The following is a 17,212-nucleotide window of genomic DNA, read 5'->3' on the forward strand; positions in this document are numbered from 1 at the left end:
ATCAAATAGTAATAGTTGAGATCTAAAACAGTAACAGATCAAGCAATAACAGTTGAGGTGTAAGACAGTAACAGATCAAGTAGTAATGGTTGAGGTCTAAGACAGTAACAGATCAAACATATATATATATATATATATATATATATATATATATATATATATATATATATATGAGAACTGAGTTGTGTGGACACTTGCACGTTGAGATACTGACTCTGAAAATATATATGATATGTGTATATATGTTATGATGAAGAAATAAACATGCATAAAAAGTAACATATGTGTAATGAATGAATATGGATTCAGGAGGAGTGACCATGATTGGATCTTCTGTTGGGGGAGGTCACGAGACAGGCGAAGCAGGTGCGTGATTTTCCCTCCTCTTTGCACTTATGCAATTTAAATATATTTTTTTGGTGAATGCAATTACAATAAATGTCATGTTCAATGTAAATAAAATCTAGCATATTTACAAAATTAGCTTCGGCTAATAGCATCTGTGATAGAATTGCTAGGAGATGAACTACAAGATTAACTTTGACTAATGTTGTCCGCGTTGGGACGCCCGAGAACGATTGATAAGACTCGATTTGTAAAGGGTATCCGTGTTTGAATGATCTAGGGGAAATTGATAAATATAATTGCCTAAAAATGTCTAAGTTGGACTATACAAAGTCACCCGGTTCATGCAAGTAAATAAGAGTATTTAAATTAAGGATATGCAAATGAGTTTTAATTGGGTTTAAATGATTTACAAGCAAATTATAAGTTGATTGTTAGAATTCCTATGGATTCGATAGAAAATTTATACTTCATTCGTATACATTACATGATCATATATATTTCTTTTATCAACATAATGGTATGCTTACTTAGTTGTTTGTGTAACATGTCCATCAACTGTCCAGGGAGATCATTAGTTTGGGACTCCACTTTGTTAAGCTTATGTAAATATTTAACTTAAGCATAAGGGAATTAACATGATTATACAATATGTTTTTGTGTAAATCTTGATGTATATATAAAAGTCTTAGCTCAACATATAGTACATTAGTTATCTTGTAATTAACTCTTTTGAAATGTTTAAAAATACTTATTATATTTTAAATTTTCTCTTTACATGTTAGTATCCCTTTTTCCTTTTAAATATTATAATATGATTTGTGGGATATATATATATATATATATATATATATATATATATATATATATATATATATATATATATATTGTGTGGATTGTATGAGGTGTTGAATATTGATGATTGAAATAAAGTCTGAAATTATAGGACCTTATGATGATGGGTTGATTGAGTAAATTGATAGTAGTCGATAACTTGGGATATCCTAAATACAAACGAAACTCTACCAAAATTTTGGTAGAAATCTTTACAAAAACAATTACCCTCAAATTAAGAGCATATGATGGGGTCTTTTAGCGTTGATCAAATTGTACAGTTGAGTCTGTTACAGTTGGTATTAGAGCCCTGGTATGGATTCTAGGAAGAATTCAAAAGAGGTTATTGATGTTTGTTAATTTATTGCAGGATGGTACGTACCCACCAAGAGATTAGATCAGATCTATCTTCAACAGGGAGGGGGAATAAAGATATAGACTTTTACGTTGGGCAAGAAGAGAACCTTTTGAAAGATACTGCTTCACATGCACCAGCAGTATCGACTAAAGCAGGGCATGAAGAATCGATGGGGCCTCAAGTCCGACAGGCACCAAGACAAAGGACCCATTAGCCTTGGATCCTAATGCCGAACTTAAGAGAATTAGGTTCTGATAGAGGACCCATTACATTTGGGTCCTAACGTCAGATCCAAGAAAATTGAGTGTTGACGCAAGACCCATTAGCTTTGGATCTTGACACTGAACCAAAGAGAATTGAGTTCTGACACGGGACCCATTAGCTTATGGTTCTAATGCAGGACTCAAGAGAGTTTGATCCTAACACCAAATCCAAGAGAATTGGGTGTTAACGCCGAATCCAAGAGAATTGGGTTATGACACAGGACTCATTAGCTTGGGTCTGGACACGGATACATTACCAATGGGTCTAGACGCCGGACACAACAACCTTTGGTACGATACGAACCCCAGAGTGGGCTAGATAGGGCTGCAAGACCCAAGTGATTTGGGTCTGCTCTTTTGCCAAACCCAAGTAACTTGGGTGAGGCACCCCTTTCCAGCCCCAGGATTTTTAGGTCTGGAAAGGGATGCCTAACCCAAGTTAATAACAATAATATTATATTTTACCTTTAAAATCAAATTTATGTTTTTTTATAGTAATAATATTTATTTTAATTTTAATAATATTAATTAATTGAATAATATTTATAATAATATTTAACTTATCTGTCAAAGTTCTTATATTTTTTAATCTCTTAAAAAAAACATTATAGTTTTTTTTCGATGATAATAATATTTTTTTAAAATTTACTAATGATAACAACAACAACAACAATAATATTTAATTTTACATTTTAAATCAAATCTATTATTATTTTTTAATAATAGTTTTTATAAATTTATTAATTATTATATTAATAATAATCAAAATAATAAGATGTTATGTGGGAGGGTCTGCACCCATCACGGTTCTGGAGACCCAGGTAATATCACATTAATAGTGAAAGATCTACTCAACCATGATTTTAAAAGTTTTCCTTGACGAACATGCGACGTTTTTTAGCCAAGAAAATACGATGTCGTAGGGCAATCTTTAAAAATTATTTTTATTTAATTCTGTGGTAATTAAGATAAATACGTGTAGGAATTCTGATAATTTAAATTATGGAGAATAAACTTATTCATTGTTCAATAAACACTGTGATTTGTGAGTGTATGCACAGTGTTGTTTTATGTACAGAAAGAAAAGGGAGCCATGTTTTAGTTTATAGTGTTAGTGTTACTATTTCATGAGAAGCTAATCCTGTATTAGTTTTTGGTAGTTCAGAAATTAATGTGATTTACTTAGCTAATCCAGTTCCCATGAGAAGCAAAAGATCCTGTATAAAGTTTTCTATAATGACATTTTGTATTTAATTTTTTTGTTTTAAAAGAAGTTAAATTTTTATAATTTTTTTCAAAATAATTTTTTATTTTTTTATATTATTTGAATATGCTGATTTTAAAACTAAATTCTAAATAATAATAAAAAATTATTTAAATATATTTTTAAAAAACAACTGAATTTTTGCAGAAAACCCAGCTATAAATTAACATCTTTAGCCCGTGACGGTAACCGGCAGTTCTACCCATGACGGTGGCGGTGAGTCCTCCCAATTGTACATGTCGGATCCTTCTTGCCCGGGACGGTGATGGGCAATCCCGCCTGTCATTTCAGTGTGGCCCCAGGTGAAATGATTTTAAAATATAAAAAAATTAGCTTTTAATAATTAAATAATTTTAATTTAAATTGAGGAAAAAAGACTTCTTAACAAAATAAAACTTACGATATTACAGTAACAAACATGCTAAAAAACATCTTCTTTTTCAAAGCATGCAACTACAGGACCAGCCATATTAAGCTGCTTGTGATATTACTCCTCATACAACCAAATCAATCCATAACCTACGAGATTTATTGCAACTCTTGCTTACTTTTCAATTCCATAACCTATGCTTGCTTTCAAATATATATATATACTAACTTTGAACGACAAACATGTTTGTAAATTAAGAGTGAAAGGAAAGTTGAAAATCACAGGGAGAGCCTTATATATATATATATATATTACTCCTCATAGAATTTCATGAAGCATTGAGGTTCTGGGCGAGAAGTTGACCACTCCTGATATTCTGGGCTTCTTCAAAAGCCACAAGCTCAATGATCGATGGTCTTCTGGGAAAGTTGAAAGAAACACTGAATACCCTCAACGGACTTCTCGACGACGCGGAGGAGAAGTAGATTACCAAGCCTGCTGTGCAGAAGTGGCTTAATGATGCTAGACATGCTGTGTATGAAGCTGAGGACTTAATGGAGGTGATTGAATATCAACATCTACGATCCAAGGATATTAAAGCTGCCTCTCGACGAGTTAGGAATCGGGTAAGCATATGGTTTTGCTCTTGTAGACCTTGCTTTCTCGTATAATGTTATTATCGATCCCTCTGATTTTTACAAGCACAATTCGAAATTGTAAGATATCAGAAAATTTCATATCTTTTCTTGAAATATTTCATGCAAACAACACCCCTCAATTATGCTAATTTATCTCATGCAACCAATCCTATGATACTATCCTGCAACCACTACTCATTATTATTCCAACAAATTCCAACCACTTTTTAATAGCCCAGCCTGGCCAAGCTGTCAACTTAATTAAAACATGTTCAATCTAGAATTTGAATTAAATTGTTTTTTTTAAAACAAAAATCAAAGTTGACCCATTAATTTTTAAAAAAACATTAGCACTAAATGTTAAATATTGGTGTCATAACACCTTTGAAAAAAAAATTAGTGGAATAGCTTATTTTCACATTTTTAATAGCAATATTTAGTAAATATTATTTTTTTGAAGTGCAACAAAGTGAAAGTCCAATTATTTGACTTAATTAGTTAGTTGATTGAATTTAATTGTATTAACTAGTCGATTATTTCACATAAAAACCATAATTTTATGAATTTTTTCTTTCAAATATAAATTATGAGTCAAAATATACATGTGTCTAACATCTAGACTAAAAAATAGATTTCAATTAAAGTTTTAAAAAAATTATTATTTACATAGTAGTTGTTATCTATTTTTCAATGTCAATTAATGATGTAGAAAAGCTTGTGACAGTAAGTGATTCTAAGTTGTCAGATGTTTGTTTATCATAACTATATAAGGATTGTCCTAAATAAATTAAATGTATGACCTAACAAATATATTTATAGACCAATAAAATAGTTTGAAGCTTAAGAGGAGATTTGATCCCACAAAGCCAGAATAATAAGAAAAAAAACCATAATTTTTTATTTGACTATTGAATTGCACTCAAATTTTTATAGGAGTTTTTAAAAACCACATTCTCTATTGTAGTCACTGCATTGCTATGTAGACTGTTAAATCTTTAGATATAAAAAATCTCGTCAAAACCCCTTGATTTTGGTATTTTTAAGATTTTTATTATTATTTTCGGAATTAATTGACTAATTTCATTAACTATTATGAACAAGTCAATTAATTAAGTCAAATGATTAAAATTTTACCTTATCAGAACCTTATTAGAAACATAACATTTATTAAATGTCACTATTCGAAAAAACGACAATTATTTTGTGATGCTTAGGAATAGTAACATTTAATAAAGTTTCCATTTCTAAATCCAGCTAGTAGAAGGATGAAAGAGATGGGAGCAGAGTTACAAAAGATCCATGAGAAGCTTGAACGTTTTACTTATACACAAGGGTGATCTGCGCCATATAGAAGTTACTGGTGGACGCAGACCATTGTCAGAGAAAACAACTCCACTGGTTAATGAATCTAATGTATATGGAAGGGACGCTGATAAGGAAGCCATAATGGAGCACTTGTTGACACAACACACCACAGATGGCTCAAATTTACGTGCGGTCCCTATTGTGGGCATGGGCGGGATTGGTAAAACCACTCTTGCTCTGCTTATCTACAAAGACGAAAGGGTACAGCAACGCTTCCAACTCAAGGCCTGGGTCTGGGCTTCTCAACAATTTGATGTTGCCAGGATTATTAAGGATATTCTTGATCAACGCAAGAACTTGCCGCACCAAAGAACCAGATGAATCTCTAATGGAGGCAGCGAAAGGGAAAAAACTTCTTCTTGTTCTAGATGACGCGTGGAACATCGAGTACAATGAATGGGATAAACTACTGCTACCTTTGCGGTATGTGGAGCAAGGAAGTAAGATTGTCGTGACAACACGGGATCAAGATGTAGCAAAAGTCACGCAAACTGTCATCACCCCTCACTGCTTGAAAGGAATAAGCGATGAATATTGCTGGAAGTTGTTTGCAAGGGATGCATTTAGTGGTCTAAATTCTGAAGCAGTCTCACACTTGGAAGCATTTGGCAGAAAAATAGTGAGAAAGTGCAAATGTTTGCCGCTGGCAGCGAAAACTCTTGGTGGTCTTTTGCACTCCGTAGAAGATGTCAAGCAATGGGAGAAGATATCCAATAGCAGTTTGTGGGGTTCGTCGAATGAAAACATCCCTCCAGCTTTAAAATTGAGCTATTATTATCTCCCTTCACACCTGAAACGTTGTTTTGCTTATTGTGCAATATTTCTCAAAGGTTATGTATTCAAGAAGGATGGATTAATCACTGAATGGATGGCACATGGTTTTTTATTCCAGCCAGAGGTGTTGAGGAGATGGAAGATATAGGTGAAAAATACTTTGATGATCTTGTCTCCAGGTCATTTTTCCGGCAATCACTTTATGCTCCATCATATTTCAGCATGCATGACATCATAAGTGATTTAGTTGAATACGTGTCAGGAGAATTTTGCTTTAAGCTTGGTATTAATGAATCGGGATCTGGGTTGGAGGGTGAACATTCATGCTCGCTTCCAGAAAGGACTCGTTATTTATCAATCACTTCAGCGGCAGTTCGGACATTTCGTAGCATTCATGGAGTCCAACATTTGCGCGCCTTGTTTCCACTATATATTTTCGGGGAAGATGATAGTGAGGCACTGAATGACATCTGGCTAAATCTTAAGCGCTTGCGAAGGCTATCTTTATGTCATCTAAAAGATATTTCTTCTCAGTTGCTCAATTCCATTGGCAACTTAAAACATTTGCGGCACTTGGACCTTTCTCGCACCGCCATTAAAAGGTTACCTAAAAGTGTGTGCACTTTGTACTATTTGCAAAGCTTATTGTTAAAGAAGAGCCGACATCTCATGCAGTTGCCATCCAACCTTTTCAACTTGGTCGCCTTACAACATCTTGATATTGAGGGGACAAATCTGAAAAAGATGCCACCGAAAATGGGGAAACTCACAAGGCTTCGAACTTTGCAATATTACGTAGTGGGAAAAGAGAGGGGGTCTAGCATGAAAGAGCTGGGGAAGCTCTCACATTTAAGGAAAAAACTTTCTATTCGGAATCTCAGAGATGTTGCAAATGCTCAAGATGCTTTGGATGCCAATTTGAAGGGTAAGAAGAAGATTGAGGAGTTGAGGTTGATATGGGATGGCAATACAGATGACACCCAACAGGAGAGAGAAGTACTTGAGAAATTGGAGCCTTCTGAAATTGTGAAACAGCTTGCCATTAAGGGTTACGGGGGTACAATGTTTCCAGACTGGCTTGGAAACTCTTCTTTCTTAAATATGGTAGCGTTGACTCTTTCTGGATGTAAGAACTGCATCTCCTTACCACCATTGGGGCAGCTGCCATCTCTTGAAGAGCTCCATATTGAAGGATTTGATGATGTCGTGGCAGTTAGTTCTGAGTTCTATGGAAGCGACCCTTCGATGGAGAAGCCATTTAAATCCCTCAAAATATTAAAGTTTGAGGGGATGCGAAACTGGCAGGAATGGAAAACAGATGTAGCTGGTGCTTTCCCTCATCTTGCAAATCTCTTGATAGCAGGTTGTCCCGAGTTAACAAATGGCTTGCCTAATTACCTTCCTTCTTTATTGATACTTGAGATTCAAGCGTGTCCACAGCTTGTGGTTTCAATTCCAGAGGCTCCCCTGCTCACCGAAATCAATGTAAAAGTCACTAAAACTTTCATCCCCTCTCACCGCTGGAATGCACTAAGCGATGAAGATTGCTAGCAGGTTCTTCTTGCAAGGTATGCATTTTAGGGAGAGGATATCCAATAGCAGTATGTTACTAAAAAAATATTTTTAAACTGTATATATATATTTTTTAAAATACACTAGGTATATTAAGTTTGTAAAGCAATGGGAGGAGATATATTAAGTTACTAAAACAAGGTGTTTATCATTTTGTTTGGTTGTCCATAAGGTTTTGTTACGCAACTATATAAAAATAAAAATCATAATTTGTCGACATTACGGCACAGAATTGTGAAATTCATCCTCTCTTGCCATCGAAACCTGAGAGTGTTTTGACTTTTGGAGTGGAGGGCAGAAATAAAATTGTAGTTATATTAAGTTATAAAAAAAATAGTTTTAAACTGTATTTAAAAAAAATACATTAGGTATATTAAGTTACTAAATTTTTTTATTAAACTGTATTTTTTTTTAAAATACATTAGGTATATTAAGTTTGTCAAGCAATGAGAGAAGATATATTAAGTTACTAAAAAAATATGTTTATCACTTTATTTTTATTTCTCGTAAAAGTCGGTTACGCAATCGAATCGGGGATGATTGGTTGAATGATTGTTTGGTTACTTATATCGAAAAAAATATATTTGAAAGTGTTGATAATGGAAAGATTCTATAACGTTTTCAGCATATGAAGTCTTGCAGGGATTTCACGGAGCATCTTTTTATAATATATGTGAATTTTTAAATTTTATATTAGAAGCTTAAAATTTTTAGATTTTTTAGATCTTAATTAATTTAGTTATATTATTTTGCTATCTATGAAAACTCGATCTGGATCCGTCCTTTATCAAATGAAGTATATATCATGTTGAAACCGGTAATGAGTTTCGATTGATAGAAGAATCAGGAAAAAAAAATTAAAATAGATGTGCTTTGAGAGTGATAAAATAATTTCAAGGAATCATAGTAAAATAACTTATATGGTTCTAGCAATATTGAAAAAGAAAATTTGGATTTAGACATAAAATTATATATTGACTAGTTTTACGCTATTGAGCATGACTCTCAATTCGATCTTTCGATTGAGTTGAAAGTCCACAAGAAGACTTCTGATATATTGCTCTATCTTGGGTTAAAAGTTTAGGGTAGGCCATCATAGAATATCAACAGTCGAACTAAAAATAACATGTAGATTCATTAATGATATTTTCATAAATAAGCTAGAAAAACTAAAAATTTAGTTTCTTCTTCCCCTCTAAACTACCGGCTAGTGCTAAAACAACTATAATAGAAAAAACAAATTGAGAGCTTACTCATTGGAACCCTTGAATCAAGATTTAAGGCAAGATAGGTGAGGGAATAAATATTAAACACATCTCGACTAAGTGCCATCCTATAAATTTGTTTTCAATTTGCATTTGATGAAAAATATACAAGGAATCATAAATGAATTAACTTAAGCATTGCGAAGGAAATATCAAGATATCATAAATGTGTTGACAAGTTAAAAAGTTTTGAAACAACAAATTTAAATGATAAGGGATGAAGGATGAAAATATTTAGTTGATGAGATTTTTTTTTGGTGTGAAAGACATAGCATTGATATTTCAAAAATAAATGATGTGTTTGTCATTTGCAGCCGATCAAGGTGTAATACCCAACAATTAATAAACTTGTATCATTAACAGGCCGAGCTGTTCTATACAACAATTGACATGCAACTTCACGAGCTTAACAATTGTTTTATCAAGATACACATGGAGTTGCTTCCTTGCATTGCATGTTTGAAACTCAATCTCTATAATATTATAAATAGGTTAGCATTGCAATAACAAAAAAAAAATATGATAACCATGACAATAATAATAATAATAATATGAATATGTATATTTTTATTAGTTGATGGATCAATTTGAAAGCATCAAAGTACTTTTTTGTAAAAATAAACTAATAAATGGTACACCCGAGGCAAAATTATAGCCAATATAGCTTGTTGGCCAAGGGAAAGTGTCACGGGGGTATTTTTCGCTACGCGAATAAACCCGTGCGGCAGCCTAGTCCTTCGCTAGACTCAGCCTTCCCTCACCAATCTCACTCGTGTTTGCCTAATAACTAAGCAAGCGGAATACACAAGCAAGGATAAGAATCATAGTGCACAACAAGCTTTACAGGAACTCTTTCCCAACCTTTATTAATCTCATACACAAAGGAAACTATACACAAATCCGTATGTGTGCTATGCACAAAGATTACATGCTACACTAAGCTACCTCTAACTAGTGTTCTACACATGTTCTTGCATGCCCCTACATGCTGGACATTCCCAACCGAATGCCCTTACAATCTGAACATTCCCACCTGAATGCTCTCCCACAACCAAGAGCTACATCTTGTATTTATAGACAAGCAAAGGAGCTGCAAAGGCTCCTCCCCATTATCCCCCATTTTCAGGACCTAGTGGAGCACTACCTCTCTCCCATGATCCCATGTTTTCAGGACATGGTGGAGCACTACCTCTCACCCATGATCCCATGTTCTGCCTCCCATGAAGCTGCCACTCTCCTTATTTTCTGGCTGTCTACTTGGCAGCCCCAGCTGCCAGCTTCTGCTGCGTCAGCTGCTGACTTAGAAGGTCCATCATCTAAGCCCCCACGTCCATGTCAAGTCGCAAGCTCAAAGACTCGCATAGACCATTGCATGCTGCCTGCCGAATTCATCTCTGCCTATGCAAGGCTGCCGCGATCCATCGCTGCCGAATTCTAAGCAGAGTGCCTTCGTTGGCGCGTCCCAGCGCCTAGAGCTCTTAGCCCATGCCTTGGACAGTCCTTCGCCCAAGTTTTAGATCGTGCCAAGTCGAGCCCCTGACTTGCACAAGTTTGCTGCGCGCTGCCGAGTCCGCATCTGCAGGCAAGCTGCCAATGCGCTGCCGAATTCGCATATGCGTGCTGCCAATCTCTGCGCTGCCGAATTCGCATCTGCGTGCAGGCTGCCCCTGTCTACGCTGCCGAATTCTGCGATAGTCCCAATTCTCGTCAGCCTATCCTCCTGACGAGGCTTGGACAGTCCCTCGTCCAGCCCATGTTCGTCAACAATCTGCGCTGCCGATTTTCCCTTTGACGAACCTACAGCCGCATAAATCTGCGCTGACGATTTCTCCCACTGATGGCATGGCTGCCAGCACCCTTCGGCCTTGTTTTGGCCAGCCTGCCGAAGCGTGCACCTCGTGCACATTTGACACTGTGACAAACCACCCCCACCAAAAGAACCCGACGCCCTCGTCGGACAGATTTGAAGTACCCTTGCACCGCATCTGTTCCTCGTCACAATCCATGTTTCTCCGCACGAAACCTCTTAGCTTTTCCCACATTCAACAACAAATTCAGTCCACCGAATCTTTGTCAACCTGTTTCAAAAAACCAAGCTGTGACACACTCTGTTTTGGCTCGTTAGTTTTCCACAAATGTCAAACACATCCTACTCGCAAGAATGTTTTCGCAAAGTTTAGATGCCACGCCTAGCACCCAAGGAATCCGTCCCTTCCTTCACAAAATACATCCACACAAAATCACTTCGAAGAACCGCATGAGCTCCCATACGAACATTCTAGTTCTCCAACCATTCTGCGTGCCCCAAAGCTGGCTGCAAGTATTACCAATATTGCTTACTTGTCCGCTTCTCAGCAATCAACACATCCTGCCGAATTCACCTCTGCCCCTGCAAGGCTGCTGCTGTTTATCGCTGCCGAATCCTATGCAGTGTGTTTTTCGTTGGCGCATTCTCACGCCTAGAGTTAAACCATGATCTGTCCATCATCAAAGTTATGAAACTCCCCCGAATCTGCCTCGCACAAGGCAGTTTGGCCACGCCTAAGTCTTCATCAACTACGCTGGCCCCTTCACACTAACTCTTTACTTAGTGTTGAGCACACGTATAGGATTTACGTATATCGTTCCTTCTCCATCCTTCTCCACGGAAGTAGCACTCAGCTGTGCTCTTCAACGGGCAGTCCCTTGTGAAGTGCTTCCCCTCACAAATAAAACAGCCCAAACATGATTCCGAAACCTTTTCCTTGCCCTTGGCTTCTGACTTCCCATTGCCGTCAGCCCTTTTAGGTTCTCCACCTGCAAGAAATAAGAATGAGACAGTGCTGTTGAACCTAGCACCAACTCAGTTTCGATGATCAACTCCATCTCATGTCGAAGTCTTTCGGCAAGTCCCTCTAAGTCCATCTCTAACCTGCCATAGCACAAAACATAGCATCCCATCATCAAGTTTCGTCTGACCTGGTTCCCCCATGCGCTACTGTCATGCCCTAGAAACTTCGTTAGTTACACAAGTTTTCGCTGACGCAAAGCAGCCCCTACTGTTTTCAACCTTCGCTGCATGTTTCGTCTGCCGAAAACTCACAACACTTTGTCCCAACAAAGGTCATTAGCATTCTGCTTCCATCACTGCAAGCCATCGCAATGCACAGAATAGCCACTCATACTGATTCCAAGACAGCACACAAAATCATCTTCGTCGACGATTTTGGCTTCCACGCCAAGCTCACTGGATCGGCTGCCGAATCCATCACCCAATCTGTCCCTCGACAACGTGCAGACTCCTTGAGACACACCCCCACGGTACTGCCTCCTCTGTAACGCCTCCAATCCTGGTCTCAACGTGACTAAAGTCTATCTCAGCCACTGTTCTGTCTTCTTCGCCTTGAACTGTCCATCATCAAGGTCTCCACCGAATACATCAATTCTGCCTCCACAAAGGCAGCAAAGTCACAACAAATCCTCGTAGATTCGTCTGCCCTCAACTTGGTCTTCTCTGGATTTTGCTTCCACCTCCCCGAACATTCATCTCCCTGAACATTCCTTTCTTGAGATGCACAACAATCCCTAAGTTCTGCCACCAAGGCAGCAAGCAAGGCCAGACCGCATCCACCCCGATATGCTGGCTCATGATGACTGAATTCCATCTCGGTCATCTAGCAAACGTATAAGGTTTACGTATGTCTAATCTCAAACACCATCTTCCACAATGACAACATCAAGGTTTCCCCTCCTTTGGGCAACAATCTCGCACAAAGTAATTTCCATCGCAAGAGAATAACAATACAAGTTTCAGTTTCGAACCCTTACCGATTTGCCTTTTCGTCTGACTATCCATCATCAGCAGCAACAAGTTTAGGCTCTCCGCATTGACTTGCTTCTTCTTCTGTCTCGCCCCATCCTTCCCTTAAGGCTTTGACGAAAATACAGAAGCGCCCAGCAGCCCCTCCGCTGGCCCCTGCTCTCAAGTCTGCCAGTCCACCTGACAGTTTCAATGGCCGAATCAGCACCTATTTTGAGCTGATCCCTTCATCATCACTTTGCATCGCCCATGGAGTAGTTAAACTCCCAAAACACCGCAGGCCTTTTGAACACCAACACTGCCCAAAACGCTAGCAAGTTTTTCCTCAAAAGTTTTGGAACAAATCAGCCCTTCGATCTGCCCCCACAGAACAACCCATCGTCTGTGCTACGAAACAGCCCATCGTTTCGTCATGAACGCATATTGCGCTCTTGCTCCAAAGTTTCTGCCAGTCCATCGGCAGCAGCAATGTTTCTCCCAAATCAGTCCCTTCGATTTGCCCCGAGAAACATCAGCATTCTCGTCGCTGATCATTGCGCTGAAATCTGCTTCTCCATCGGCAGAAGCAGTAGCTCTCCCAAATCAGTCCGTTGATTTGGCCGCAGAAACATTCTCGTCATCCTGCCACGAAAGCAACCGCGCTCTGATACCAATTGTCACGGGCGTATTTTTCGCTACGCGAATAAACCCGTGCGACAGCCTAGTCCCTCGCTAGACTCAGCCTTTCCTCACCAATCTCACTCGTGTTTGCCTAATAACTAAGCAAGCGGAATACACAAGCAAGGATAAGAATCATAGTGCACAACAAGCTTTACAGGAACTCTTTCCCAACCTTTATTAATCTCATACACAAAGGAAACTATACACAAATCCGTATGTGTGCTATGCACAAAGATTACATGCTACACTAAGCTACCTCTAACTAGTGTTCTACACATGTTCTTGCATGCCCCTACATGCTGGACATTCCCAACCGAATGCCCTTACAATCTGAACATTCCCACCCGAATGCTCTCCCACAACCAAGAGCTACATCTTGTATTTATAGACAAGCAAAGGAGCTGCAAAGGCTCCTCCCCATTATCCCCCATTTTCGGGACCTAGTGGAGCACTACCTCTCTCCCATGATCCCATGTTTTCAGGACATGGTGGAGCACTACCTCTCACCCATGATCCCATGTTCTGCCTCCCATGAAGCTGCCACTCTCCTTATTTTCTGGCTGTCTACTTGGCAGCCCCAGCTGCCAGCTTCTGCTGCGTCAGCTGCTGACTTAGAAGGTCCATCATCTAAGCCCCCACGTCCATGCCAAGTCGCAAGCTCAAAGACTCGCATAGACCATTGCATGCTGCCTGCCGAATTCATCTCTGCCTATGCAAGGCTGCCGCGATCCATCGCTGCCGAATTCTAGGCAGAGTGCCTTCGTTGGCGCGTCCCAGCGCCTAGAGCTCTTAGCCCATGCCTTGGACAGTCCTTCGCCCAAGTTTTAGATCGTGCCAAGTCGAGCCCCTGACTTGCACAAGTTTGCTGCGCGCTGCCGAGTCCGCATCTGCAGGCAAGCTGCCAATGCGCTGCCGAATTCGCATATGCGTGCTGCCAATCTCTGCGCTGCCGAATTCGCATCTGCGTGCAGGCTGCCCCTGTCTACGCTGCCGAATTCTGCGATAGTCCCAATTCTCGTCAGCCTATCCTCCTGACGAGGCTTGGACAGTCCCTCGTCCAGCCCATGTTCGTCAACAATCTGCGCTGCCGATTTTCCCTTTGACGAACCTACAGCCGCATAAATCTGCGCTGACGATTTCTCCCACTGATGGCATGGCTGCCAGCACCCTTCGGCCTTGTTTTGGCCAGCCTGCCGAAGCGTGCACCTCGTGCACATTTGACACTGTGACAGAAAGAGTCTTTTCGTTTGTAGTTTTGGAGTAGCAAATAATGGCTTATGATAAGCAAACGTTGATTCATCTTGCTTAATTCTATCTATCTATTTTCTTCATAGTTGAGCTTGCAGCACTTATAATCAACTGGAAACTTATATTCTTGACATGAGATCCTGTGAAGAATTTCCAAAGCTAAAAGAAATCAATTATTCTGCTAAAAAATTGGTAAAGACAAACTATTTCATTAGAAAATAAAATATTTTCAGCGATGAAATTGATTAAAAATTGATTACGCAATCGAATCAGAGATGATTAATTAAATGATTGTTTGATTATGATTACTTATATCGAAAAAGATATATTGAGAAGTGATAATAATAAGAAAATCCTATATTTCAACATATAAAATCTTGCAAGGAACAATTATAAATTATATAAAAAAGAATTTCATGAATCATCTTTATATATATATATATTACAAATTTATAATTTTAAGATTTTTTAAATCTTAATTAATTTAATTATATACTTATATTATTTTATACGTTAAAACTGGAGTCCATCCTTCATCTTAATGGCATAGATGAAATATCTTATTTATGCCCATTTGAAGATAATTAATCCAGACTTAATCCACTTGATGATGCCTTAATCATGCTGATAAAAAAAGATTAATACATTAAGCACAAGTGTTGATATAATCAGTGGCAGAGCCCCGGGGCTGGCAGGACCCGGCCTTGTAAGAAAATGTTCTTGTCAATATTTTTTTAATAATATTTATAGTTTCAGCTCAAATAATAAAATAACTGAAATCTTTGCCTTCTAAAATATTTTTTTTAATTTTATTTTGTGACCCAGCCCTAAATATAATATAAATAATTTAATATTGTTAGGAAGTTTTAAACCGGCTTCCATGAATTTAATATTGCCTATCATTTCAGCGTGTCCCGAGGTGAAAACATTTGGCCTTTTTTTTTAATTACTGAAAACTTAACATGTCATGTGCTAAATTCTTTTTTTTATTATTTACGTGGGGTGTCCGGGCCAGCTTACGCGCACCACGACTATTCCCCACAGCCCGCTGGACATCCTGCAAGCCCAGGAGCAGGTAAGGCACCGCGGAGGTGACAGGCGTGCACATAGAGGGTCGAACCCGGGACGGGAGCGGAACAAGTCACACGATTGACCACAACAGCTAGACCCTCAAGTGCATCATGTGCTAAATTCTTGAAGAACCCAGTGAATGCCAAAATTAAAGATTCATTTTGAAAATTAATTTGAAATAAAAATGAAAAAATATAATTTTTTTTCAAAAATACTTTTACATCCAGAAACAAAAATGACCTTATGTAAGGGACATGCACGTATCCACTTAGATATAAAACCCCAGCCAAGAAACCAAAGAAGAGAAGTAGAGAACGGTAGCTCAGGGGAGCGTTTGGCATGGAAAAATGAAAGGGCACGGTCGTATATATTCTTTGGATTTCCACATTGGTAATATATACATGAATTTGTTTTTATATTAAGAATTATGTTTTATGATTGTTTTAAATAAAATTTGCTTTAAATTAATATTGTTTTAGTATTGTTAAATTATTTTAATGTAATAATATAAAAAATAATTTTTTATTTTTTTAAATAAAAAATAATTATTACCATACTCACCATCAAAACTTAACAAGTACGGTAGGTATGCATCAAAGAAAAACCAAAGGACGGTAGGTATGCATCAATGCCATAAATAGAGTTTGTCTTGTTCAGAAGACTTTGAAAGTGGCTTCGTTGACTCTGCAGACACGAAGAATAGTCAAAAGTCCTAAAATTAACTCATCTTTGCTATCCACGGCGGCGCATCATTAGTGGGTTTGGAAATTAACATGGTGCTTCCGATGAGCCAAGCTATGTGTTCACAGTGATTAATTCGAATGTGTAAGCAATATCGTTGCTATCACCATTTGCTTTGAAGGGCTATTTAAAAATATAATAGTAGTTATTTCTTTAAAATATATATTAAATATATATATTTTTTTATTTTTTAAAAATTATTTTTGATATTAATACATCAAATCAAAACAAAACAAAAAATATAAAAAAATTAATATAAAAAATTTAATTTTAAAAAAACATGATTTTAAATGCGATCCCATACAATAGATTAGATAGAAAAAAAAAGGAAACTGGAAAAAAAACATTAATTAAAATGATAAATAGATATAAATAAATTATTTTTTCTTCAAATTAGAATCGTTATTTTCTATACACTATTGTCGCTAAAATTATAAAATCATTTTATAATTTATAATCATTTTCTATATATTATTGTTGCTTTTTTTCATATATATATATATATATAATCCTCACTATGAAATTCTGAAAGAGAGAACGGCGGCTAAAAGCAACAACATTTTAGCTAGATAAATAAAGTTTAATGACTTGATATGTTCTTATATTATAAAATATTTCTTTGATCTATTTCTATATATCTAATTA

The 17,212-nt window shown here is 37.3% G+C and overlaps 1 protein-coding gene and 1 long non-coding RNA gene across 5 annotated transcripts in view; one reads left to right on the forward strand and one right to left on the reverse strand.

Annotated features, from left to right (window-relative positions):
- LOC18106403 (putative disease resistance protein At3g14460) overlaps positions 1–17,212 on the forward strand; it is a 61,261-nt gene that overhangs the window by 17,976 nt on the left and 26,073 nt on the right. The window lies entirely within an intron of this gene.
- Positions 5,720–17,212, reverse strand: part of LOC127904508 (uncharacterized) — a 79,348-nt gene continuing 67,855 nt past the window's right edge. Inside the window, exon 3 of the long non-coding RNA XR_008057772.1 lies at positions 5,720–5,853. This is a non-coding gene — a long non-coding RNA (uncharacterized LOC127904508). The remainder of the gene's footprint in view (positions 5,854–17,212) is intronic.

The sequence above is a fragment of the Populus trichocarpa genome, chromosome 17 (genome assembly GCF_000002775.5).
Source record: "Populus trichocarpa isolate Nisqually-1 chromosome 17, P.trichocarpa_v4.1, whole genome shotgun sequence".
Taxonomy (NCBI): Eukaryota; Viridiplantae; Streptophyta; class Magnoliopsida; order Malpighiales; family Salicaceae; genus Populus; species Populus trichocarpa.